Raw genomic sequence first — 24,875 nt, 5'->3', positions numbered from 1 at the left:
GTCTTTGACTTCCCATCCATCCATCAGAAAATGGACCTGTGGCGTACCAGCAATATTCACACACACACACACACACACACACTCATGTGCCCACACAAGCTATAAGAGAAAAAATCAAGTTATATTAAAAATACATGCTAGATGGCTGAGAATGGAAGCAGAGCTGTTTTTCTCACTCCCCCCCCCCCCACCTTCAGCATTTTTATGGCGCACCCTGAAAGCTGAGTGGTAAACACATTTGAAAGGGTTCCCCCTCCCTCCTGCTTTTACGGAACCATATTCCATAAGTAACCCATTAGGGTTTTCCGTGGGGCTGTCACCTCTGGGAGAGGACTGTGATGGTTTCATGCAGCAATTTCAGAGAAGATATCTTGAAGTGGGGCCTAGACTGGGGTGAGGACCGCCTGACGGGAAGGCGCCTGAGCGTGCATGCCTCCTGAAACTTTGCCTCTGGGGTGCCTGGCTTGTCTCTCCCTAGTCTGGGTCCCGCCTGGAGAAACATTTGGTCCTGGGCTTCCTCAAATCCTGATGGAGGTCCAAGAAGCAGCAAGACTGACTTATTTTGTTCTGTTTCTCTGGACTTCCGAAACTAACCTGATAGTGTGTGCTTTATCTAGAGTCTGGGATCCAGGGTTTCTGAGAAGAGAAGAGACAGATCAATGTATTAACGCAAGCTAATAAGATAAGTCCTTGCTGCTTTCTGGGCCTTGCGATGCTCAGCGGAGGACCAGAAGCTCCCAGGGCTCCACTGTGTCTCCTGGAATACCCTCTCACCAAACAACCCCATGTCTGGTTTCCTTCTCACTGGGGCTTGGCGCTCTCCTGCTCTCCAGGCAGCCACCTCTCCAGGGCAAAGCTTCAGCAAGGCCTGTCTGGGTGGGTCCGGCCTGACCTGAGGGCACTGTCACCCTGGGGCTTGTATAGCCCCCCAGTGCCCAGCTGGTTTCAGTCTCCCTGGTTTGCAACCCTGATCTCTGTGAAAACAGAATTCCTACAGGAAGGTATAGAAATATGCTGTTGTCAATCATTTCCACCCAATAGGAAGATTCCCTGAAGATGTTTTGATGGGAGGACAGTAATGGACAGGAAGTTGCTGGCTGTGGGGGGCAAAAAGGAAAGTTGAAGACCAGACAGGAAGGAGGAAGCCAGAAACCATGGGCTCCTTTTGAGGGTCATCCTTGATGGCTGCCCATGAGAGGAGATCCCTGGAGGGCAGAATTGATGGTGCCACTTTGGTGTGGCGGGTGGAGGTTGTAGCCAGGATGAGAGAGGGACACATGGATGTCTTGGGCTAAATTAAGTGTGGAAATCGAAGTTTCTTTTGCTGGATGGGGCACAGTCCTGGGAGGATGGAGACAGAGGTTTCAGGGATAGAGCTGCTCACTTCCATATTTGCGCCCTGCCCCATGGCTCTCTGAACCTGAGCAACGTCCTGATTGTTTTCTTTGGACTTGAGAAACCACCCTGATATTGGTATTGTCTGTTTTTGCTCTGATCCAAGATCTAGGGTTTTCAAGAAGAGAGGAACCAGGTCGGCCTCAATATGAACAGGACTAGAGAAGTCAGGTTAACAAGGGAGCTCTAGGGCCATTGACCACCCATATTCTCTCAAACAAGCCTCGCGTCCTCAGGTCCCCCGCTGGGTGTTGGGGCGCGGCTCTGATTCGGGGCTCGGGTGCCTGTGTCGGTGTGTTGGCTCTGAGCACTTGGGGGTCCCTCCGACCGTCGGCGCCCCACATCCGGACCTGCTGGAGGCAGCTGTGTGCCCCATCCTGCGGGCGCGCCCGGCTCCCGTGCCACCAAGTACGCGCCCCTCCGCCCCACTTCGCCGCCGGCGGGGTCGCCTGGTGCGGGCCGAGGGCGCCAGGCGGGTCTCCTTCAACGTGGGAGCGGGGAGCGCGGGCGAGGGGGGCGGCGCGGGCGCTGGGTGCGGGGAGGCGCCCCCTGCCCCCTCTGCCGGCCGCTCTCGGGCGGTCTAGCTGTCAGCCGAGCTCCGAGCCAGCCAGCGCGAGCCAGGGAGGGAGCGGCGGCGGGCGGCGGGGAGGGGCGGGGGCACGGCGAGGGAGGGAGGCAGGGAAGCGGGGAGGGCGGGAGGGAGGAGAGGAGGACCCAGAGAGCGCCAGGCAGCTGGAGTTTTTGCAGCGCTTGGCCGGGCTTCAATGCACAGCAGCAGCGAGCCGCGGCGGCAGCAGGCAGCCCGGGAGCTCCGGCGGCGGCCGAGCCAGCGGCGGCCCCGCTCCCTGCCCCCTGCAAACTTTGCGAGCAGCCCGCCCGGGGGGCCGGGGGCGCGCCCGGGAGGCCCGGCTCGGCCCGCGGCCGCGCTCTCCGCCGCCGCAGCGCCGGCGGCCGCCGCCGCCGCCGCCCCGCGCCTCCCCGGGGAGCAGCCGGCGGCTCCCGCGGCCCCCCAGCCCCGGCCCCTCGGCCCGGCCCGGCCCGTCCCCCGGCGGGGGCGAGGGCAGCCGCGGCGCGGCCGACCGCGGGTGGCCGGGGGGTGGCCGCCGCTGCCCAGGGAGGCGCGCAGAGGCGCGGACAGCGCTCCCCGGCGGGTCCCCGGCGCACTTGCCGCGCCCGGGCAGCGGCCCGACCGGGCGAGCATGGGCGGTGCGGAGTGACGCCGCCGTGCCCGCTTGGCATCAAGGACATTCAGCCCGCGGGGGTGGGGACGAAGGGGGGCGGCCCCGCGTCGCCACCGCAGCCCCCGAGAGCCGCCACCGCTGCTGCTCGGGCTTCGGGGCTCGGGATCTCGGGGAAAAGGGGTGCTTGGAAGCTAGCCGCATTTCCCGACCTTTCTGTTGGACATTCCGCCCACCCTGGACGCCGCCAGAGAAGCTGTCAAGTCCCGCAGGCTCTGATTTCGCCCTCCGCTTCCCTGGCCTCCCCCCTGGGTTCCCCGCGCCTCGGTGGAGTATTCGCGTTGGTTCGGGGCTGGGCTGGAGGAGGCAGCCACACGCGCGCACACGCACACGTTCAGAGGAGGGCGAGAGGCAGCGGCCCCAGCACCATCTGCAGTGTCAATGCGGCGCTCCCGCTGAAGCAGGCAAAGCGGCGCTTGCAGGTAAGGAGCCGGGCGGGCGAGGACAGCGCGGGCGGAGATACCCGCGCGGTCCGGAGTCCTGGGCTGCCCCGGAGCCAGCTCCCTGCACGCACGCACACACATACACACACACGCGCGCGCACACACACACACATACACATAGGCACACGCCGCGCATTCGCACCTGTCCACGTCCCACCTGGACACCCACGTAGGTGCGGCGTGGCCGGAGCAGGTATTTCCCGTGTTCTTTCTCCTCTGACGCTCTGGGACTCAGACTTCGCCAACCGGGACTTTCGGGTGGGATTCTGTGCCTTCTTGCCTCTCCCTCCCGGCCGGCCAGGTTGAGGGAGCGATTTTTTTCGCCCCCAGTTCCCAGCCACTGGCATCCCTAGCTGGTTAAAAAAAAATAATCCCAGAGAAGTCATGGTCTTGGGAGACCCGCCCCAGGTAATCTCTGCTCCGTGGCCTTGGCGCACCGGGAGGGGTTTAACGCTGGGACGGACCGACAGATATTCAGACAGATCTTTGGAGAGAGGGGTGGCCCCGCGCACGGGGAGGAGGCCACAGAGGCGGATGGGGCTGCAGTTCTGTAGGGCGGTGCGTATGGAACAGGCACTGCGTTTCCCCAGTAAGAGGCAGCACAACCGCCTTTCTGAAGCGAGGCAACGCTTTCCCGGGAATGCGCCGGGGTTTCAGGCAGGAAGGGGCTTAAGCATCGCTTTGGGTGTGTGGCTGGTCTAGAGAGACTGTATGGGGCCGGATCCTCCATAGAAGGTCTAACCTACTAGCATCTCCAGTCTGTGGGCAACAGCAATCCTACACGCGCCTGGGGCTTCCTAGCCTTCCCTCTGCACTGTGCCCGGGGAAACATGGGGATGCTTTCCCCTGCCTGTGCCTAACACCTGCCACATGCCTTTCGAGCTGTGTGTCTGAGAAATAGAACTAGAAGGGAGATGGAGGAGGGCGCACTGCAGGAAGGGAGGAGGCCCCCCCCCCTCCACCTTCATGACCACCTCAACAGTGCCCACCCTACAAAGAGGCCAGGCATTCTTGGGTCTGGCAGCGTCTCCCAGAGCCAGGCTGCTCCTGACATGTGAAACCACAGGCTCTCCAGAAGCCTGTGGTTCAAGGCTCTATCTCCCTTAAGCTTGTCCTTTTTTTTTTTTTCCTCCCTGGCTGGAGTGTCACAGGCTGCCCATTTTCAAACTTTTTCTGGAGGAGGTGGGAAGTGATAGGGTTCCCAAAGTTTTTTTTTTTTTTCACAGTTCCCATTTGGGGATCAAAGACCAAATCGTTCAGGGCTCAGTTGTAGGGAGCAGAATGTGAGATCCATTACAACAGCAGTTTGGAGTTGAATATAGATTTAGCGAGGTTCTGTGTTTCTGGAGCTGTCCCTTTTGGCATAGCTTGTTGGGCAACTTGGCAAGAAATGGAATCAGCTTGTACTCTCTATACAAGATCATGTGTTCAGTGTGTCCTGCAAACCCACCAGTGGGAAAAATATGTTGGGAGTTTTCCAGAACATTAGGGGGAAGGAGGCAACATTCTTTCGAACAAGTGGGCTTCAGTGCTGGGCAAAGGATTGGGCTGATTCTGTAAATACTGAAGATGGGTGCTTAACTAAAGGGCCCTCTTCCTACCCCCATCTCTCTGCTATTTTCAAACTTTTTTCAGCTCCTGCAAAGATCTCCGGTTAGGCTGGGAAGGAGAGAACCAGACATCCCCCGGAGGGAGATTGTATTCCCCGCTGTGTGCTGTGTGAGCTGCCCTTTGATTGATTGAAAAGGGTAGATGGAATAAAGCTAAGCTCTCACAATGGGGAGAACCCAGTCGGGAAAAGAGATATTATTCTCTTTTTAAGAATGGTGGGTGTGTGTACATGCACCTAGATATACGTGCACCTTCTCAAAAAGCCTTGCTATATTGTGGTCAGCTCTTTCAACCACATAACAAAGGTTGACAGCGGGGACCCATCTCTATATCTTTGTGGCTACAGGAGAGCCTTAACATTTCACATGCATGCCCTGTGGGTGCGTGGATAGGGAGGTCCCACGTATGTGTGGAGCAGCACATGGTCTTCTACAGAAATAGGGAGCACCAGCGATGGTGGGTGGCTCCCAGGTAAACATTCCCTCAGGGCACCTTGAAAGGGCAGAAAGGTGGGGTCCAAGCTTCCAGAAAGGTCTGTGTGCCTTCCAGGGGAAATCTCTGCACCTTTCTCTGCTTCCTTCCCCAATCACTTTCCTTTCTTGATTATTTGCAGCCTCAGGATCCATCATATTCACGCCAAGCCAGCAGTCACTATGCTGGTGACAAGCTAAACATTTTTTTTTTTTTAACGTGGGTTCAAAAAATCCCCACACTTTTGGAACTTAGTGTTAGGTACCAATTTGGTTTCTAGGACAAAGCAGGCATTAATTAACATCTGTGTAAAGCTGGCTGTACGTCTCATTTTTTCCCTGGCACTCTGGCCCAGCCCTGGAGCATGTCACGTTCCTTGTCACTCTCTCTCTCCACCAGTCCACCAGTACCTTCCAGTTAAGTTCTCTGGGGGGTGGGGGGTGGGGGTGGGGAGTCTTCCTCATTGCTTGGCAGGGAGTCAAACTAGCTTCTCTGCAGACCCTCGCTGCTGCGGGGCTGTGCTCCGGGCGCCTCTGATGTGGGCGCGCGGCGTGGCTTGCCGGCGAGCCCTTCCTTCTCGCTGGATCCAGCTACTGCCGGGCTCGCCTCTGCCCTCCCAGCCCATCATTTTGGATGCCCACCGACACTCGGGCAAACGTTTCCGGAGGAATCCGAGGCCGCCAAGTCGTTTCCTTTCTGCGTCTCTGCACCTCTCCCTCCCCGCGGCCGCTGTTCCCCGCAGACAGGGAAGTCTGCGCCGCAGAGTCTGCCTATACTTGGCCTCCCGATCCTTCTAATCACGACGAAGGCTGCTGGGAATTAAGTCGGGGTGGGGGGGGGGCGGCGGGGGGGGCGGTGCCGGGGGTGTCTTTCTAGCGCAGCAAAGGTCCTGAAGTGGAGAGAGCGCTCAGGGGGCGGGGAAATCACCCGCTCTTAGCTCCTAGTTATCCCTAAGCTTTGATGCAGAAGAAATCGCCGCCCATCTCTCTCCTCCTAGCCAGCTAGGGGGCATTTTTCAGTCGTTTTTCTCCCCATCCTCACCCGGAGAAGCCAATCCACAGACAATGCCATTTCAAGACCTGTTGGGGTGGCTTCAAAGAGGGGCTGTTATAGGGTGTCTGCCCTGCAGAAAACCCGCCCGAGATTCCAGGCTGGGATGCGTCTGGGATGCAACACACGTGCTACTGTTTCTAGGCTCTTTTCTCCTCTTCTTCATCTGTGTCCAGCGCTGCCCGATGTGAAGCTGGTTGGGACCCTCGGGCAGTGGAGCAGGGCTCATGTCCCTCCCTTGACACCCTCTCTTCACCCCCCACCCCCACCCCGCCATTTCCTCCCATCCCAGTCCCTCCCCTTGCCAATCCACCTCGTGGCTTCGTGCACACATCCGCCAGCCCATTCGCCCTCAAATTTGTGGCACTCCAAGAAATCAATATAACATGAATTTAACGACAGCTGGATGATTAAGTGTTATTTATATTTAAGAGCGGCATTTTAAAAAGACGGCGCACTAATAAATCAAACGACTGTTGCGGAGATGCACGTGATTAGAGTAATTGCCCTATAGGTTCTGTGGAGCAAGGCTTGGGCGAGAGGAGCCCTGCGGAGGCTACCTTTTTAGTAGATATGCTCCCGACTGCTCTCCACCCTGCACCCCAACCTGATCCCCTCTCTTGGTTCGGGCTGACCAGCTCTTCCTTCTTCCCTCCTCACTGCCAAGGTCACAGCTAGCCTTCCAGTTGTGGCAGGAATGTGAAGTCAGCAGGGAGGCTGAAGGGGGCTCTGCTGCTTAGTGGTAAGCGAGGGATCTTTAAAGTGGAGGGAGGCAGGGGTCCTAATTTCCAGAGCAGGGTCTTGTTCCTGAAAAAGGAGGCTGCTTCCCTGCTGGGTACCAAGCAGCTTGGAAGAAAAGCTTCCTGAGTCCCAGGCCAAGTCTACATGAACCCTGCATCTCTGTGCTTAGGATCATGTGACATCAGCCTCCCCAAGGAAGAGGCTGTGAGGACGTAGTTGTCCTTGTGAAAATAACAGAATGAAAAATAATAATAATTAGTAATGATAATGGTGGCTAGTATTTCCTGAGCACTTACTTGGTAGAGGCATCGTTTAAGGGTTTGCACAGGTTGGCCCATGTCTTCCTTGCCCGGAGGGACAATCACTGTTATTATCCCCATTTCCTCCACCAGAAAACTGAGGTGGGGGCAGTGTTGGGGGAAGGGTATGGACTTTGTCCAGGATCACACAGCTAGTAGGGGGTGGAGTCAGGTCTCAACCCTAGGCAGACAACTTGGCCCCTTGTCACTGCGCTGTTTGCATCCTTAGCAAGCCATGGGGAGGTTTGTGGAAAATGTGCTGGGGCAAGGTTTCTTCCTTGGACCACCTCTGTGATCCCAGGCAAATCTATTCATTCTTTGAACCTCAGCTTCCCCTATCACCAAATGGGGTTGGGCCTTATCCTTGACTGCCGTTGGTTGTGAAATTTCGAGGATCATTCTGGCAGAGTGCTCAGTTCCTGAGGGTGACTCTTGCCTCATTTGGCAGCTCCTATTTCATCCTGGGAAAAACCTAAGGAGGAGTGAATGAGTGCAGTCCTGATCTCTGCTTTTGACTCTGTGAGGCTCTGAGTCTTATGCTGGTAGGAGTCTAGTTCTCCCAGTGGCTGCTTCACACTCTCATTTAATCCTTCAAATCACCCAGTAAAGTGGGGATTATTTATTCTCATTTTGGCGGTCTGGGAACTAAGATGGAATGAATGCCCAAGGTCCCAGTCTGCTATACAGCGCATGGTCTTTTCATTCTTTGGGAAATATGCACACAGTAGGTGCTCACCACTTGCTGGCTCATTCATTGATTAGCCACCCTAGGGTTCCGGATCTTGGAAGCCAGAGGCAGGAAAGGAATCTTTGCTTGTGGCTGTCATGATGTACTGGGGGCCTGGACCATATGGTGTTGGAGAGGAGATTCATTGGAAATTGGTGCAAATGGCCTGTGGGTGGGGAAGGTCATTGTGCAGACTTATGGTAAGTGTAGTGCTTAGCCAGGAATGACATCCTGATTCTGAGAAATGTGGGCAGCAAGGCCCTGATGGAGCCCATTCATCCAGCTGAGTGCTGTCCCGCCTGGAAGTCGGGCCTAAGCTATCTGACTTGGTCTCTCTGGCCTGAATACTGTAGGGAACATCCACAGGTGATCTGCTTGTGGTTGGTTTGTTTATTGTCTCTCCAAAAGACAAACTTTCATTCTGTGTGTTATTTATTTGGCTTCTCCTCCACGCTGAAGTGAGTGAAGCTTCTGCTAAACTTGAGGCGGCTAGAAGGGTGCCCTTGGATTTCATCACCACCCCTCCGGGCCGCAGCAGGAGTGGCTGCCACCGTTGGCCTGCTCAGACTCATGCCGACAGGTGCGTGCGAGACCTCGAGCATCCTCTTTGCCGGCTCAGCTTGGCTGCCCGCCGCCCTCTTCACGGTGCCTTCTCCATGAACCAGGATTCGCAACAGCAAATTGGATTTTGGAATGTTTTGTCACTCCAACACAAAACAGATCACTAGCTAAGAGGATATCGTCTCCGCAGTCGATGTGCTGAACACAGACTCGTTGAATCAATTCCCGAGGTCTTCCAGGGACGAGGATTTTCATTAGGAAGTGCGAGGCGAGGAGCAGCGGAGGATGAGGTCACTGAAATCGCAGGAAAGGAAAACCAGAGCTGGTCAGAGGCTCTCCTGGTCTCTGCTCAAGTTTGGGTTCCCGTTTGACAGCCTCGTTGAACTTATCTGCTACAAGACCCACTGAATTTCCCTCTGGGTAGTGTGGGGCGGGGAACCAGAGGGGGAGCAAGCCGTTCCTTGGCTTTGGCCCAGAGGTTGAGAGGAAGGACAGGAAGCCGAGTAGAGATGGGTGTTTGCATTTCCTCTCGTGGAGGGAATAGATAGAGAGGCGGGCCTGGCAGGGCGGCAGCCAGCCCCCCGGAATGTGGGATTGAACCAGCCTGCGTGGAATGCCAGCTAACTTTGCTGTTCCTGCTGCTGCTGCTGCTAAGCCACTTCAGTCGTGTCCGACTCTGTGCGACCCCATAGACTGCAGCCCACCAGGCTCCCCCATCCCTGGGATTCTCCAGGCAAGAACCCTGGAGTGGGTTGCCATTTCCTTCTCCAATGCATGAAAGTGAAAAGTGAAAGGCAAGTCGATCAGTCGTGTCCGACTCTTAGTGACCCCATGGACTGCAGCCTACCAGACTCCTCCATCCATGGGATTTTCCAGGCAAGAGTACTGGAGTGGGGTGCCATTGCCTTCTCCAAGCTAACTTTGCAGAGACGATTAAAGTGGATTTTCTTGCTCCTCATCTCAGTCCTACTTCCTGAAGGTGATACCTAAAATAGAGCAGAATTTCACAGAGCGTACTCTGTGAATAGGTGTTACACATACACAAAGTTTCCATGGCCAAAGAAGTTTGAGAAATCCTGAGTGTAAAGACAAAAGTGAAAAGGGGTTCTTTGTTGCAGGACTTCTCAGAGCCTTTAAACACATGAACGTGCATTGGGAAAACCACAGGAAGTAGATACAATGTGTTGTGGCTCTGGGAATCCCCCAAGAGATGCCAGACTTGACAAGCACTTTCATTCATCTACTCCTGTCTGTGAAAGAAGGAGTGGAATCTATAAAAAAAAAAAGTTTCAGTTGAATTATCATGATAAGTATTAGGTTCTGCTGATTATATAGACACTAGAGTTTCAAGCAGAATTTTGGTGGGCAGACAGTTCAACTCCAGACTCAGTGTTTGGCCCTTGTCTTTCCAAGGCAGCTGAGAGGTTCTCAGACAGTAGTGAGATCCTGGAGGTGTATATTTTCTCAGGTTCCTGGATGATGCTGGGGTGTCCCCCTGGTTAAACAGCACTAGTGTTTTGGGGGAAAGCTAGGTTTTAAAGAGGGCTTCCCAGGTGGCTCTAGTGGTAAAGAACCTGCCTGCCAATGCAGGAGACTTAAGAGACACGGGTTCAGTCCCTGGGTCAGGAAGATCCCCCAGAGAACGGCATGGCAACCCACTCCACTATTATTGCCTGGAGAATCCCATGGACAGAGGAGCCTGTTGGGCTACAGTCCATAGAGTTACACAGAGTTGGACATGACTGGAGACAGATGTAGATAATCCTAGCCCTGTCACCAGCAAAGCGGTCTTGGGAAAAATCACCTTGTGTTTCAGTATTACTGTTTATAAAATTGGGGAGTTGGTCTAGATCAGTGATTTTAAAAATGTTTATGCAGTTGCGTGCATGCAAGCTAAGTCCCTTCAGTCATGTCCTACTCTTTGCGACCCTATGGACTGTACCTGCCAGGCTCCTCTGTCCGTGGGATTCTCGAGGCAAGAATGCTGGAGTGGGCTGCTATGCCCTCCTCCAGGGGATCTTTCCAACCCGGGGGTTGAACCCATGTCTCTTATGTCTCTTGCATCGGCAGGTGGGTTCTTTACCACTAGCGCCACATTATGCAGTGGAATTCTCTACGAAGGCAGTGGAATTCTCTACGAAGGCAATGGAATTCTAATGCACAGAACAGATGCTAGATGCGTTGTTCTGGTGCAAGCAATGTAGAACCCAGGGCCTGACACCCTTATCTTTCTCCCCACCCCCAGTCTTGGCCTGGATTCCTTGGAAAGCAGAGCCCAAGGCAAAAGCTGATGTGGTGACTCTTCATTGAAGGGTAGAATCCCAGGGCAGCAAGACTGAGGCAGAAGAGAGGAGAGGGAGGGAAAAAGTGTACAAAGAATGATGTATTACCAAGCCAACCACTGTGCCCCCAGGAAACAGCTGGTGGCTCAGACTCTCAGGATGTACCAAGAGAAGCCTGATGGGAACACGGTTTCAGAAGAGCCTGGAGGACAGGCATGGCCAGCATCCATCTGCCTGCTGGGTCCTTCCTGTTGCATCTCCCTGGGCACTGTTCACCCCACAAGGTGGGAACTCCCCTGCCCCTTGGGGTCATGATGGCAGGTCATGCTGGAGCCTGTGTGGTCAGGCCCAGGGCCTGGGTATCCATTGCTCCCCCACAGTAGGCCTGCAGGATCCTGACCTTCACCCCTGAAGGAAGAAAAGGAGCAGGAACTTTAGGAGCAGAGGAATGAATGGGGCAAGGTGTCTATGGGGCTGCTCTGGCAGGGAGCAAGCACCACAAGGGGCTGAAGTTCAGAACTGGGGATGGGGTGGGGTGTTAGGTGGGGCTCAGTGATCTGAGCAGATACCTACTCTGGGGTCTGTGATAATGGGTTCCATATAAGGAAGAAGCGATTCCTCAGCACAGTCACTGAATCGCAGCAGCTGCTCCAATAAGGCATCATTAAGGCGCTAGAATCATGACTCTGGCCAAAATAGCCAAGCACACTATGGCTTACCCAATTTAAACCCCTGAGGAACCACATGAAGAATGTGTTCCAGCCAGGTTTCAAGAGGCTTTCCTGACCTCTAGGGCTTATTGACCAGAGTTATGCCTTCCACGTGCTGGTGTGCAACTAGCTCAGACACTTCTCTTGGTGGGGGCAGAGGGGCATAGCCGCTGGGAAGCTGGAGGCAGATACAGATGACCTTTGCCTCCTCCCAGTATTAAAAAAATATTGTAAACATTGGCAGACAAAGCAACAGGGGACCTTTCTGTGTAAAATATTTCCCATAGGTCATTGCCTGGAGTCAGTCCCCCTCCTTTTTTAACAACCCTTGTTCTGTGATGCATGCTTAGTCAATCTAACTCTTTGGGTCCCTGTGGAATGTAGCCCACCAGGCTCCTCCTCATCCATGTAATTCTCCAGGCCAGAATACTGGAGTGGGTTGCCATATCCTCCCTCAGGGGATCTTCCTGACCTAGGGATCGAACTCACGTTTCCAGTGTCTCCTGCATTTGCAGGCAGATTCTGTACCGCTGAACCACAGGGGAAGCTCCTCTAGGGTCTGGTGGAGCAAAAGTCTGATGGTCACACTGTGCTTGTGACCCCCATGCCCACTCTCTTCGCCATTAGATACTGACCCCTGTCTTCTTCCCCTAAATGCACTTGCCCTTAACCACTGATTGATGCAAGCAACTCGCTGGCTTTGAGACAACATCTGCGTTAGCACGGCTGCTTGAGGTTTCCGGCTCCCAGAGGCCAGAACCAGCCCCTGCTTGAAGCAGTCTCTTGTGTAATCGGGAACTTAATTCATACTTTTTGATGGTGCTAAAGAAGCTGCCACTGGCCATAGCAATGACAAAAATAGCGTTGAAATTACTGATTTCTTTGTGCTTTTAGATGACAGGGCTTGTTTCTTACGTCTCTTTTTGAATACTCGGTGCCCAGCTTAGGGCCTGTGTTACTGGAAGCAGTCAGTAAATATTTGCTGAGTAGAAAGAATGAATGAGTGGAGGCAGAGAGCAGAGGAACAGTCTATAAAGGAGAAAACTAGGGAGGTGAAAACCAGCTGCTCTGGCGGGTGCCTGCTCCCTGGCAGGGGCTGGCTGGAACCACATCAAGGCTGGTGGCTGTTTCACAAGATTAAGATGAACCAAGACTAGCACAGCTGAACCCATCAGTCACCCTAGAGTGTTCTGGGTGATGGTGGTTTGGAGGCCATCAGGTGCCATGGTCTTGTTACACTGATGCACACAGAATTGAATTCTTGCTCTCCATGTAAAACTCGCTATGGGTTTAGATGCCAGTATATTGGGAGAGATGACCAAACTGCATTTACCAGAGCATTCCAAAGACAAGCTCCCCCCACAATCCCGCCCCATAGAAAATGCATTCGTGGCCAAGTAAGTCTTACAAACACTTTAAGCTATGTCCTCCTCTTGGAGATTCAAGATGCGCATTAAAGGCAAAGGAGTTTGGCTATAGAGAATCCTGGTTAGTTATTCTTAAAGTGAAGAAGTGAAAGTGTTAGTTCAGTTGTGTCCGACTCTGCGACCCCGCGGACTGTAACCCGTCAGGCTCCCATGTCCATGGAATTCTCCAGGCAAGAATACTGGAGAGGGTAGCCATTCCCTTCTCCAGGAAATCTTCCCAACCCAGGGATCAAACCCTGTTGTCCTGCACTGCAGGCAAATGCTTTACCATCTGAGCCACCAGGGAGGCCCTATTTTTAGCCAATCATTTTTTTCAATGGAGGGATCCCTTTGTGTGGGTGTATTTAAACCTGTTGACATTTCTTGGAATTAGGGTTCCCCAGAAAGCATTTTGGGAGATACTGGCCTTCTTCTGGAAGCTTTCAGGTTTGAGTTTAGTTTGGAGGAGAAAAACAGAACAAATTTACTATGCTCTTAAAACAAGGACTGGTGAGGTGCTGGCTTCCGCTTATCCTTGTCAGTTGCTTTTGGGAATCTCAGAAATGGCTGTGAATTGCTCTAAGACGTTGGTGACCCTGGTGCCTTCAGATGTATGTTTTCTAAAGGGACCATTTAGGAGCGTGACTGCAGTTCTGACAGGTTTGTGGCAGCGTTTCCAACAAGTAGCACTTTCCGGTTGCGCGAAATAGATCAAGATGGATGTCTGCAAGATACGTGAGTAATGACATTCACCTTCTCAATATATTTTTTTTTTCAGCTACACTTATTGAATAAGAGACTTCAATGTAACTGGCAAAGATAAATGTTCAGAATTAACAAAAGAGGCGTGAGTTATTAAGATACAGCTCCCTAAATTTTGGATGGTTGAAACACATTTTCTCTTAGGAAGAAACTTTGCTACCCTGGAGAGGCTGAAGGTTTCTAATTAGACTGTAAATCCATGGTTTCTACCATTGGGTAGTGACCCAGAGAGCAAAGCTAGGCATTTCCCATGGGAAGCCTTTCACCGCCTAGTGTTTGTCTTACCTAGGTAATGATGTGTGTGTGTGTGTGTGTGTGTGTGTGTGTGCATGCATGAGTCAGGGTGGGGGTGGGGTATCACCCCATGGTCCTTGGCTTTGGCACCTGCGGACACTGACTGATAACCTACATGCCCAATTACAGGGCCTCACCACGCTTCGTCCAAGCACCGTGCTCCTTTTCAACGTGAATAGCAGTTGCTAACACACACTTACTAACAAAATTCCCCTGACACCCATTCATAAAACAGAGCACTGGTCACTCTAGCAGCATTAAACTGTTTGGCGACCGAGTTTAGAATTATAGGAATCGGAGAGATGAATTAGCAGTAAATCAAGTCCCAGCTGAGTTCGAACCCAAGTGTGGTGAGTTTTAAATTAAACATATGTTGCCACGATGAAGGCGTTGTAAGTCAAGCACTGGAGCTCTGTCACTCTTGACTCTGGAGGAGTGTGGCAGTCACTCTTTGAAAGGAAAACCCCGACCACAGCTTGTATTGATTCCCAGGCATTCTGGGAAATTGCCACTTCATAAACTGTTGACTTTCACTTTTTTTTAGAATAGGAGTCCTGTTCCCCGGGACTCAGTGGAGCTCTGGGAACAGGCGGGTGGAAGAGGGCTCAGGCCCAAGGGGGACCACTCGGAGCCTTCTCTTTGGTCTTTCCCAGGAGGAGTCACGCGGAAGGGGAACCTGGGTCCGTGGGTGCTGTGTGGTTTGTTTTCCCGCTCAGACTGTGTTTGATACTTTTTTCCTGGGGGATCCGTACAGAAAAACAACAAAGAGAACACCTCAAGGAGGCTGCAGCATGCTTATATTGCAGTGAAAATTGCAGTGTAATAGGAAATCATTTATATAAGTTATGGTGCCCTCTGAATGGAGCTTGTTGGAAATATGGCTACAGCTTCTTGAGGCTTATTTTTTTTCCCCTCCTGCAAAATAATCCTGAGGTTTTCATTTTCAGAGCAATTGAAGAAGTATTATGTGCTGGCCAGGGAATTGGGAGCCCCGGCTTCTAATCCTAGGGTTGCTGAATCGCTTTCAGCGAGTTCCCTCTCTGGGCTCGGCCTCGATTTCTCTTTCTTTCAAGCCACAGTAAGCCCTTGCTGTTTCTGACCTGAAGCCCCGGACGTGAGGATGAACTTTGCCATGCATAGTAAAGGACCAGGTGAGCGTCAGAAAAAAGGTTCTATTTACATCCAGTGTTAGAGAAAATCAAGTAAGAGGGAAGAGTGTCTCAGAGTAGGCCTCTCACCATCGCACCTTTACCAGCTCCTGTGTGTTTGCTGTTCTGATGAAGAGTGACTAGTGATGAAAACAGCTGATAGAGGGTCAGAGAGGAGAATGCCCGTGGGATAGCAGGAAGCCTGGGAGAGAATGGTTAGAGCAGTAGTCCAGAGGCTTGGGCATGAGGCTGGGGGTGGGGGTCCTGATCCTGGCTGTAGTATGTTAATCGGGGACCATGTGAATGTGCGCACACTGTTGCTGCAATCGTGTTCAACCCTTTTTCAACCCCATGGACTGTAGCCCACCAGACCCCTCTGTCTGTGGGATTTTCCAGGCAAGAATACTGGAGTGGGTTGCCGTGCTCTCCTCCAGGAGATCTTCCTGACCCAGGGATCGAACTCACGACCTTTATATCCCCTGCATTGGCAAGTGAGTTCTTTACCACTAGTGCCTCCTGGGAAGTCCAATCAAGGACCACAGAGATAAGCAAGAGGTCTTGATTTCCTTCCCTAGCTGTCATTCCTACTTTGGTCCATATGTATATATTTACATACTGTAGGTAGATGTGAGCTAAGGACTATTTAACCAATGAATTGATCAATCCATCAATTAGTTAATATTTCTTGAGTGCCTACGATGTGCTAGGCATGATGCAGGAGTTTGGCTGGAAACAGATGAAAGACTCAGTTCCTGCATGGGAGAGCCCGCACATAGCTTGGTGTGGCCACAGTGCACACATTTCTAGATCATTAAACACAGGATGGTGAGACATAAGCTCTGTGCATGCAGAGGACCTTCTGTGAAGATGTAAGAAGGGGTGTCCATCTAGATATGAAGCAGGACATAGTGAAAGTCTTCTGGAGGAGAGGGACATCAAGCGGAGCTTTGAAAGGTATTTTGAAGGGAGAGCAGGACTGGCCTTGTGAACACATGGGAAAGAGGTGCCCTGAGGGAACAAGCAACATAGACAAGGCATGGAGAGCTGAGCGCCCACAGCACAGGTTGGGAAGTGGACCAGATATAAACACTGTTGGAGGCCGGGCCAGGACAAGGAGAAGCATCCAGATCGGGGTCTCATCCAGCAGGCAGTGGTGAGGCCTTGGGGATTTCCAAATGAGAGAAGCAACAAGACCAGCTTTGCATTCTAGAAACATCCCCATGGGACCGTGTGGGGAAAGAATCAGATCCTACTATGGTAACCCAGAAGACGTGGGAGAGGGCTACCCAGAGGTGGTGGCCAAGGAGAGAAAGGGACAGATTTGACAGGTCCATGGGCGTTAGAGTTGACAGATGGTGAATACGGTAATGAAGGTGGTGGGAGGGAGGGGAAGGGGAGTTGGAGATGTCTTGCAGGCATCCAGCTTGGGCAGCTGGTGAAAGGTGGCCCTGCTTCACTGAGCTACAGATTTCTAAACTGAGACTTGGTTGAGGGACAGGATGTGGTCTTTTCTGGATGTGGTGCATTGAGGTGCACATAGATTTGCGGGTAGAGGTGACCAGGTGGCCAGTAGCTATATGGCCTCTGAGTTGCTGGCGGTATCATCTCCTTGCTTACTATGCTATTTACCGCTGGTCCCATGTGTCGACTTAGGAGCTCATTTTGGGATCTGGCAGAAGCTTGGTAAAGAAGCAAGAAAACCCACATATAGATTTTTACATTTTTCAAGTGGTTCATGTTTTGAATTAAACATACTATCTTGAACATTTTGCTTGAGATTATTCTGAAAACATCCAGCCATTCACCTTGCCTTAGGAAATTTCTACTATTTTCCAATGGAAACAGCATGGGCCTGGAAGGTTGAGTCATATGCCGCTGATTACAGAGTAGGATCAGAATAAAGGCAGAAGTAGAATTTGGCAGAGGAGAATCACAGGCCTTTGTTCCAGGCATTAGCTTGTTCCTCTTCTTGGTGTGTTCATCCCATTTTCAATGTTCAGTTGCTCAGTCATGTCTGACGCTGTGACCCCATGGACTGCCACACACCAGGCTTCTCTATCACCAACTCCCGGACCTTGCTCAAACTCATGTCCATCGAGTCAGTGATGCCATCCAATCATCTCATCCTCTGTCATACCCTTTTCCTCCTGCCTTCAATCTTTCCCAGAATCAGGGTCTTTCCCAATGAGTCAGTTCTTCGTATCAGGTGGCCAAAGTATTGGAGTTTCAGCTTCAGCATCAGTCCTTCCAATGAATATTCAGGACTGATTTCCTTTAGGATGGGCTGGTTTGATCTCCTTGCAGTTGAAGGGACTCTCAAGAGTCTTCTCCAGCACCACAGTTCAAAAGCATCAATTCTTTGGCTCTCAGCCTTCTATATAGTCCAACTCTCACATCCATACATGACTACTGGAAAAACCATAACTTTGACTAGACAGAGCTTTGTTAGCAAGGTAATGTCTCTGCTTTTTAATATGCTGTCAAGGTTGGTCATAGCTTTTCTTCCAAGGATGTGGACACACTCAAAACAGTGTTGTTGTTCAGTTGCTCAGTCATGTCTGACTCTTTGTGATCCCATGAACTGTAGCAAATGTGACTTCTTTGTCCTTCACAATCTTCACAAGTTTGTTCAAACTCATGTCCATTGAGTCAATGATGCCATCCAACCATCTCATCCTCTGTCGCCCCCTTCTCCTCTTGCCCTCAATCTTTCCCAGCAGCAGGGTCTTTTCCAATGAGTCAGCTCTTTGCATTAGGTGGCCAAAGTTTTGGAGCTTCAGCATCAGTCCTTCCAGTGAATATTCAGGGTTGATTTCCTTTGGGATTGACGGGTTTGATCTCCTTGCTGTACAAGGGACTCTCAAGAGTCTTCTCCAGCACTACAGTTTGTAAGCATCAATTCTTCGATGCTCAGCTTTCTTTATGGTCAACTCTAACATCCGTACATGACTACTGGAAAGACCATAGCTTTGACTAGACAAACCTTTGTTGGCAAAGTGATGTCTCTGCTTTTTAATATGCATTCTAGGTTTGTCATAGCTATTCTTCCAAGGAGCAAGTGTCTTTTAATTTCATGGCTCAGTCACTATTCACAGTTGATTCTGGAGCCCAAGAAAATAAAACAGTGTGGTCTGGTGAAATGAGCCCCACCCTGAGCTGAGAGGTGGGGATTAAAATTTTGACCTTGCCCTTTAGATGTATTGTTTGTCTAATTTTGTGTCCTGTGCACAGGAACAGGTCTGCACAGTCTAGGCTTGCAGGTAGGATCTGGCCACTAGTGAGGTTTTGCTTGGTCCAAAGAGCCTTCAAGAGAAATTTGTGTGATTCTCATGGTGAGACGTTAGGTGGAATGGTCCCTGTCCAGGGGGTGGCAGGTTCCCCTCCCTGTAGTCACGCCTTTGGTTCACACATTTATGGTGAAGATATTTGAATTAAAATACCAGCAGCCTAATACCTAAGAGCTACTCAAGTAGTGGAACTTTCCCCCTCTTTATAGTATGTGGGGATAAAATTAGTTATTTTTGCATCCAGTGCTTTGCATTCTGCAGGGACGCTTTGTCATTTAGTGGCCCCTGTTAAGCCCAGGAGACATAGATGTGGCTGCTGGCAAAACTTTTAGGCAGTCTGTGCTTATACTATGGAAACTTTAGGAAGCAGGATGTTTGGTTTGAGCACTGTGTAGAGAGAAAAATACCCAACCGCTTCAAGTCCGCCCAGACCCTTTCAACCTCCAGCCCTGCTGTGTGCTGCTGTGGAAGGGTCACCAGGCTGCCATGAAGCTGGGGGTCTGCTGATGAGTTGAGAGGTCTGGCTGGCACAGATGCTATTCACACCAGTCTTCCTGAATGAGGGATTCTGGGATTTCAGCTCCAAAGATGGTCTCCAGCAGCAAAGTTACCATGCAATTTCAAGGGAAACAATGGAGCACTCTAGGTTGCCCCTGGGTGCCAGAGCAGCTAATCAGAATGGCTTGTGCTGCAGTCTCCCGTGTGGAGAGGGAAGAGGGGCAGGATAGGTGTTGTTGAGCTCTTACCTCCTCAGAGCCCCGCAGAGATTACAGGGTTCGTGTTCTTCCTGCCCCACGCCTCTGTACCAGCCCTTCTCGGCTACACTCAGTACATAATATATTTATGTAGGTGCACTGCTGGTCTCAGGGAACTCAGTAGCTTTTCCCACTTGGTCTGGTGGCATCTTGTTTCCCTGTTTGAGGGCAGAGGGCAGGGCCCGGGGCTGTAAGAAGGGAAGTAATTTAACCACAGTGATGTGCGGTGAGCACCGAGATAGGCTGGTTGACAGCACCCAAGGCTGTGCTGGTGGTGTCCCCTCTGCCTGGCTCCGCGTGCTAGGAGGCAGGGGGCTCCAGATCGCTGGGCCACGTGCTCTCTGAGGCTGCCTCTGAGTCTGGGACAGAGGCAGGTGATCCCCACTGCTCCTGCTTTTCTACCTTGCTGCCCCCTTAAGTGTCATTGTAGAGACTTCCCACTGAACCTGTGCTAAGCTGACACCCTCAAAGGGGGTAGATGGGAAGATTCAGGAAAGGTGCAGGTACCTGAGCTGTTGACTCTGTGCTCAGTATCGAACTGAGCAGAGAGTCTGGGCTGTTGATGGGCCCTGGGCTGGGTGCTGGGGGAGGTGAGGGGAAGCATGCTTTGCTAAACCCAGGCCTGATTTCATGAGGAGGTCGCTTTTGCTCATTCTACCCTCCTTCCTGTTTTGTTTTTTTTTTTTTAAATTAAAAAATTTGGTGACCTAGATGGTAAAGAATCTGCCTGCAATGCAGGAGACCTGGGTTCAATCCCTGGGTCAGGAAGATCCCCTGGAGAAGAGTGTGACAACCTATTCCAGTATTTTTGCCTGGAGAATTCCATGGACAGAGGAGCCTGGTGGGCTCCCATGGGGTCCCAGTCAGACACTACTGAAATGAAGGAATGTATCCAATTTCTTTTTGGCTGCGTGGGTCTTTGTTGCTGCTCATGGGCTTTCTCTAGTTGTGGTGTGTGGGCTTCTCACTGGGATGGCTTCTTTTGTTGTGGAACACAGGCTCTAGAGCATGTAGACTCAGCAGTTGTGGCCCACGGACTTAGTTGCTCTGCAATATGTGGGGTCTTCAAGGACCAGGGATTGAACTCATGTCCCCTGCATTAGCAGGCAAATTCTTAACTACTGGATCTCCAGAGATGTCCTCCTCATTCCTTTTTTTTTTTTTTTTTTTTTTTTTAGGACTTGATACTAGCAAGAGTCAGTGCTTCATGGCAAGTACTAAAAAATAAATGGATTGCATATTTTATTTAATTAAAAAAATTTTTTATTGGGCAATAGTTGCTTTGCAGTATTATGTTAGTTTCTGCGGTATGGAGCTGCCCTTATAGGGTAAAATGGTATTTTCCTGGCATCTAGTATTGAAGATGCAATAGAAAATCTCTTGCTTTAATTTGAAGATGCCCATGTTTGAAGTGTTCCAGAGAGCTTGAGTGTAACGCTTGAGGAACATCATGTGGCCAAAGAGAGAAAAGTGACTCCTAAAAATATCAAGCAATATTTCACCAGCACATATTGTTTTGAAAGAATGGCATTTATATTTGCAAATTTAAAAAAATTCTTCAGGCCTGGGCGAGTTTTTCCTAGTTAACAAATTTTGCATGTGACCTTGTCCACATTCCAGACATGAGCCATACCCAGGAACTTCTATGTCAAGACAGCAGGCATATAGCTAGAATCTCTCTGCAAATTCAAGCTGCCAAGAATTTGTTTGTCATATATGATTTACTGACTGGTATTTTTAACATTTACGTCTCATATCTCCCTTTAGCTACAAGCTTCTTGAAAGCAGACGATTGTTTTATTTCTTGTTCAGTTGCTAAGTTGTGTCTGACTCTCTGCGACCCCATGAACTGCAGCACAGCAGGCTTCTCTGTCCATCACTATCTCCCAGAATTTGCTCAAACTCATGTCTATTGAGTCAGTGATGCCATCCAACCATCTTATTCTCTGTCACCTCCGTCTCCTCTTGCCCTCAATTTTTTCCCAGCATCAGGGTCTTTTCTAGCGAGTCAGCTCTTCACATCAGGTGGCCAAAGTATTGGAGCTTCAGCTTCAGTCCTTTCAGTGAATGAACCTTCAGGGTTGATTTCCTTTAGGATTGAACGGTTTGATCTCCTTGCTGTCCAAGGAACTCTCAAGAGTCTTCTCTAGCACAACAATTCAAAAGCATCAATTCTTTGCGCTCAGCCTTCTTTATGGTCCAACTCTCATATCCATATGTGACTACTGGAAAAGCCATAGCTTTGACTATACAGACCTTTGTCGACAAAATGATCTCTGCTTTTTAATACACTGTCTAGGTTTGTCATAGCTGTTCTTCCAAGGAGCAAGCGTCTTTTAATTTCATGACTTAAGTCACCATCTGCATTGATATTGGAGCCCGGGAAAATAAAGTCTGTCACTGTTTCCACATTGTCCCCATCTATTTGCCATGAAGTGATGGGACAGGATGCATGATCTTAGTTTTTTGAATGTTGAGTTTTAACCCAGCTTTTTCACTCTCCTCTTTCACTTTTATCAAGAGGCTCTTTAGTTCCTTTTCACTTTCTGCCATTAAAGTGGTATAATATGCATATCTGAGGTTATTGATATTTCTCCCTACAGTCTTGATTCCAGCTTGTGATTCATTCAGCCCAGCATTTCACATGATGTACTCTGTGTATAAGTTAAATAAGCAGGGTGACAATATACAGCCTTGATGTACTCCTTTCCAAATTTTGAACCAGTCCATTGTTCCATGTCTGGTTCTATTCCTTCTTTTTCTGCATACAGATTTCTCAGGAGGCAGGTAAGGTGGTTTGGTATTCCCATCTTTTTAAGAATATTCCACAGTTTGTTGTGATCCACACAAAGGCTTTAGCATAGTCAATGAAGCAGATGTTTTCTTGGAATTATCTTGCTTTTTTTCTATGATCCAGGGTATGTTGGAAATTTGAACTCTGGTTCTTCTGCCTTTTCTAAATCCAGCTTACACATGTGGAAGTTCTTGGTTCATGTACTGCTGAAGCCTAGCTTGAAGGATTTTGAGCATAATCTTGCTGGCATGTGAAATGAGTGCAATTGTACGGTAATTGTACCGTCTCATGTGCATCTGCAATTCATTTGGCTCCAATAATAGGGTAGTTTGGTTTTCTTCTTGGTTTCCTGAGCCAAAAATAGAGGGGTGCTGCAATGGGCAGATGGTAGAGGGCATCACATATAATGAAGCAACTTTGAACTCACAAGAAGTGGGAAGTAGTTTCACAGGGAAATCAGCATGCCATGATGTCTGCGTGCTGGTGTGTAATCTTCCGTCTAATCATAGTTGCTCAGTGATTGTGAATGGAGCATCTCCTGAGTTGTAGTCTTGACCACAGACTTACTGTAAGGCCTTGGAGGACATAGGAGGACATGGGAAGATCCAGTCACTTCCTTCCCGAAATGAAAACCCCATTAAACTCGTCTGCTTTCTTGTGGTCTTTGGCTGGAAGGTTCTCGGGTTTCATAAAAGTGAAAAAATAATAAAGATAATATCAAAGTGAAATTCAAGGGAATAAAGAGTTTTTTATTTAGGGGCACAGATGATTGCCCCTCGGTAGTTAATGGCCTGCTTTTATGTTTCTCCTTTCTCCCCCCACCCCATTCCTTCCATTTTCTGTGAAGAAAATCTTAAATTCCCAGCTTAAATTCCTCAGAATTCCCTTAAATTCTGAGCTACACATCTGGGCTATGCATCTTTGTGGGGGATGTGAACAACCCTGTGTGACACATGATGGTTCTTTCCCTTCTACTGACCTTCCCACATGGACTGAGAGCTCATTGCTGCCATGAAAGAATAGGTCTGACTCCACATCTGACTTGGGGACAGATGTGTGGAGAAGGTGGGAATCTGTGGGAAGTGGGACACCAGATCCCAGTGTTAGAATTCCTTTGCATCAGAGGTGCTGGGCACAGGCTCCCATATACTTTAGGGGCAGCCGCATCCCACTGCTGGTCCAGAACTGGGGGTTTTCTAAGTTCCTTCCACACTCATTTGATATATATTTTATGTTAACTTCTGCCACCTGGTACTTTATTCACTAATGTGTTTTTTAAACCTAAATTTTGAACCTTACCACTAGTACTTCCTGGGAAGCCCCCAAAGAATTTTAATCAATTGTTATTTGTCAAACATATAAGGGAAGCTCTCCAAGAAATGCCATGCCAAAGGTTCTGTCCTTGGTGCTTTGCAACAAAAACCTTAGTTTTTGTTGTTGTTGTTGTTTAATCACCAGGTCATGTCCAACTCTTTGCGACCCCATGGACTATAGCCCGCCAGGCTCCTCTGTCCATGGGATTTCCCAGGCAAGAATACTTGAGTATTCTTTTGGCAACTAGAGTTGCCATTTCCTTATCCAGAGGGTCTTTCCAACTCAGAGACTGCACCCTCATCTCCTGTATTGCCGGCAGATTCTTTAGTGTCGAGCCACCAGGGAAGCCCTGAACTTATGTTTATCACATTCAGTTTCATCTTGGAGTCAAGTTCGGATCTGTTCCAGCCTGCTAAGACAGTTTTGAATTATGTGTCATTATCACCAATAGAGATCACACAACAACTCCCATTGCCTCTCATTTGACCTTTACGAGTCCTAGAGTTTGTCTTCTGCAATTCTGAGAAGCGTCTTCATTCATATTACTGATAAATTGTGAAACTGCAGAGCACCAAGGACAGAACCCTTTGGCATGGCATTTCTTGGAGAGCTTCCCTTATATGTTTGACAAATAACAGTTGATTAAAATTCTTTGAGGGCTTTCCAGGATGTGCTATTGGTAAAGAACCTACCTGCCAATGCAGGAGACACAGGAGACCAGGGTTCAATCCTTGAGTTGGGAAGATCCCCTGGAGAAGGAAATGGCAACCCACTGCAGTATTCTTGCCTGGAGAATCTCATGAACAGACAGACCTTGTGGACCATAGGGTTGCAAAGAATCAGACATGACTGAAGCAACTTAGCACACACAAGTTTCTCTGGACTCAAGAAGCAATGGAACCACAAGGACCCAGCAAAGACTTTGGAGGCAGACAGACCTGGCCTTGCAACCTGGCTTATGCCAACTGGTCATCCATTCCCAATGAATAGATTATCTGGGGGCTCAGTTTCTAGTGATTACAGATGAATGAGAGCTGTAGGCCTTCTCCTCCACAGCCTTCCAACAAAGCAAGTATCAGACTGGATTCCACCACACACACCTGTCTTTGTTAGTAAGGAGACATAAAAGCAGTTGCACTCCTGTCCTGAAAGCTCAGTGATGACCCTGTCTTCTTGATCCCAGCTAGTACACCATGGATAGCGAGTCCCCTCAGCCCCACTGTGGACATATGAGGCATACAGATGGCAGAGCCCCCAGGCCAGCCCTCTTTAGCTCCAGAGAGTAGCACAAATATTATCATTTTCTTCATGTGTCAGGAACTGAGAAAGTTTGGGGAGCACTGGCTTAGTGACCATCTTGGTCAGTTTAGGTTGCTATACAGCATACCATAGAAAGAGTGGCTGGGACAGCAGATATTTTTTCATAGTTCTGGAGACTGGAACTCCAAGATCAGGGGACCAGCATGGTTCAGTTCTTGAAGAGTCTCTTTCTGATTTACAGGTGACTGTCTTCTCCTTGTATGATGTGTGTGTATATATATATATATACACACACATACACACACATCATATATATATATATATATA

General features: G+C 50.1%; 1 protein-coding gene across 1 annotated transcript in view; it reads left to right on the top strand.

Annotated features, from left to right (window-relative positions):
• Nucleotides 1-2,916: 2,916 nt before the first annotated feature.
• Nucleotides 2,917-24,875, top strand: part of PLXNA4 (plexin A4) — a 475,557-nt gene continuing 453,598 nt past the window's right edge. The window contains exon 1 of the mRNA XM_055590947.1: nucleotides 2,917-3,055. The gene's annotated coding sequence lies outside the window, so the exon portion shown is untranslated. The remainder of the gene's footprint in view (nucleotides 3,056-24,875) is intronic.

Source organism: Bubalus kerabau, chromosome 8, assembly GCF_029407905.1.
Source record: "Bubalus kerabau isolate K-KA32 ecotype Philippines breed swamp buffalo chromosome 8, PCC_UOA_SB_1v2, whole genome shotgun sequence".
Classification (NCBI taxonomy): Eukaryota; Metazoa; Chordata; class Mammalia; order Artiodactyla; family Bovidae; genus Bubalus; species Bubalus kerabau.
This window is presented reverse-complemented; position numbering and strand designations above follow the sequence as displayed.